The sequence below is a fragment of the Arachis ipaensis genome, chromosome B03 (genome assembly GCF_000816755.2).
Source record: "Arachis ipaensis cultivar K30076 chromosome B03, Araip1.1, whole genome shotgun sequence".
Classification (NCBI taxonomy): domain Eukaryota; kingdom Viridiplantae; phylum Streptophyta; class Magnoliopsida; order Fabales; family Fabaceae; genus Arachis; species Arachis ipaensis.
The window spans coordinates 121,522,142-121,524,693 of NC_029787.2; the positions used below are offsets into that span (position 1 = coordinate 121,522,142).

At 30.3% G+C, this 2,552-nt stretch overlaps 1 long non-coding RNA gene across 1 annotated transcript in view; it reads left to right on the plus strand.

Moving 5' to 3' along the window:
- The window catches only part of LOC110270356, an 18,139-nt gene that overhangs the window by 3,085 nt on the left and 12,502 nt on the right, over positions 1–2,552 (plus strand). The gene's annotated exons all lie outside the window — the stretch shown is intronic.

Below are 2,552 nucleotides of genomic sequence, written 5' to 3' on the forward strand. Positions count from 1 at the left end.
TTATTAAAAATGTTAGAAGGTCATAAGAATAGAACTGTTTGCTTGATTTGTTTTGATAGACAGGGTGAATACTAAGAAAAAATTAAGTCGGTTCGAAATTATTAGTCAGGATGATAAGAGTTGTGTTTTATGTAACAAGGATGTTGAACAAGTCCATCACTTATTTCTTGGCTGTGATTTTACTTGGCAGTTATGGAGTGCGTGGATATCTGTATATGACTGATTATGGTCTTTTCCGGGGTCAATGAAAGACCATTTTTTTAAGTTGGACAGAAGAATCGCGTAGAAAAGAGAATCGAAAGCAGTGGTTGAGGTGTTTTTATTATACGATTATTTGGAACTTTTGGATGGAAAGGAATAGAAGGATATTTCAGAACAAAAACAAAAGTGTAAAAGAAATCATCAACATAACCATGCTTAGCTGTGACGAGTGGAGATATATACATTCTTCGTGTAATTGATGGCTATGCCAGAAATGATATGAGGATTTTTTTTTGTTTTTGTGTTATTTTTTTGGAATTGCCGGTATGTTTTGGTTGTTTAATTCTGTTTATTTTACTTTAGTGTGTTGATCTCTTTTATTTTTTTTTAAAAAATTAATTAATAAATAAAAATAATAAATTTTAATGAACATTATTTTTCTTGTATTAAAATAAAACTATCCAAAAATATACAATAAAAAAAGTTAAAAAAACAAAATTTCCTAAAGAAATTGAAATCCCTTGTATCTTTTTATTCAATTCTAATTTGATCTGCAGATTATAGAGTCAAATCAAATAGGATTTAGAAATAAGAGACTTATATATTTTATTTAAGAGGAGTGCTACACATACAAGTCATTTGGTTTATAAGTCATCATACAAGTTGGGATAAACTTAACAAAAAATACACTGACCCATATGACCCATATACGATTTTCATGGCGTGCTCCTCCTTCTCCTTCTCCTCTTCCTTCTTCTTCTCCTTCTCCTTCTTCTTCTCCTTCTCCTTCTTCTTCTACTTGGCAGTTATGGAGTGCGTGGATATCTGTATATGACTGATTATGGTCTTTTCCGGGGTCAATGAAAGACCATTTTTTTAAGTTGGACAGAAGAATCGCGTAGAAAAGAGAATCGAAAGCAGTGGTTGAGGTGTTTTTATTATACGATTATTTGGAACTTTTGGATGGAAAGGAATAGAAGGATATTTCAGAACAAAAACAAAAGTGTAAAAGAAATCATCAACATAACCATGCTTAGCTGTGACGAGTGGAGATATATACATTCTTCGTGTAATTGATGGCTATGCCAGAAATGATATGAGGATTTTTTTTTGTTTTTGTGTTATTTTTTTGGAATTGCCGGTATGTTTTGGTTGTTTAATTCTGTTTATTTTACTTTAATTTGTTGATCTCTTTTATTTTTTTTTAAAAAATTAATTAATAAATAAAAATAATAAATTTTAATGAACATTATTTTTCTTGTATTAAAATAAAACTATCCAAAAATATACAATAAAAAAAGTTAAAAAAACAAAATTTCCTAAAGAAATTGAAATCCCTTGTATCTTTTTATTCAATTCTAATTTGATCTGCAGATTATAGAGTCAAATCAAATAGGATTTAGAAATAAGAGACTTATATATTTTATTTAAGAGGAGTGCTACACATACAAGTCATTTGGTTTATAAGTCATCATACAAGTTGGGATAAACTTAACAAAAAATACACTGACCCATATGACCCATATACGATTTTCATGGCGTGCTCCTCCTTCTCCTTCTCCTCTTCCTTCTTCTTCTCCTTCTCCTTCTTCTTCTCCTTCTCCTTCTTCTTCTTCTTCTCCTCTTCCTTCTTCTTCTCCTACTCTTCTTCTTCTTCTTCTTCCATGAAAACGAATTTCTTGTCAAATTTGATCTCTTTTGTGCGTTCTCTTTTTGTCTTTTCATTCGTTGTTTTATCTGTGTTTATCACTGGTATTCTTTCTTCGTTTTTTTTTTTTCGATTTTCATGGTTTCTGAAATCAAGCTTTGAAATCGTTTTGAAGATAATGGAACTTCAGAACTACATCCAAACGATTACAGAAATACACCTGAACAATTACATAAATACATCCAAAGAATTACAGAAATACACCCAAACGGTTACAGGAATTCACCCAAACGATTATAAAAATACACCCAAAGGATTACAGAAATACACCCAACGGATTACGAAAATACACCCAAAGGATTTAAGAAATACACCCAAAATTTGTTGAAGTACACCTCATGCAGAACTCTTTCTCTTTCTCTTCCTCATGCTTCTTCTTTTTCAAAAACGATTTCAGAGTTTGATGTCAAAAAAAAATGGACATCGAGAATAACGAAAAAAGAAAACAGAGAAAAAAGCACGTAAATGAAGAAAGAGAAAGAGAAGGTAAGAAAAGAAAGAAGAAGAAGCACGGAAAAAGAAGAAGAAGGAGAAAAAAAAGAGGAGGCATAGAGAAAGAAAAAGAAGAAAAAATAAATGACTTGTATGTTATGTGGAGAATTTCTCTTTATTTAATTTTATTTTTTTAATATGAATCTAATTA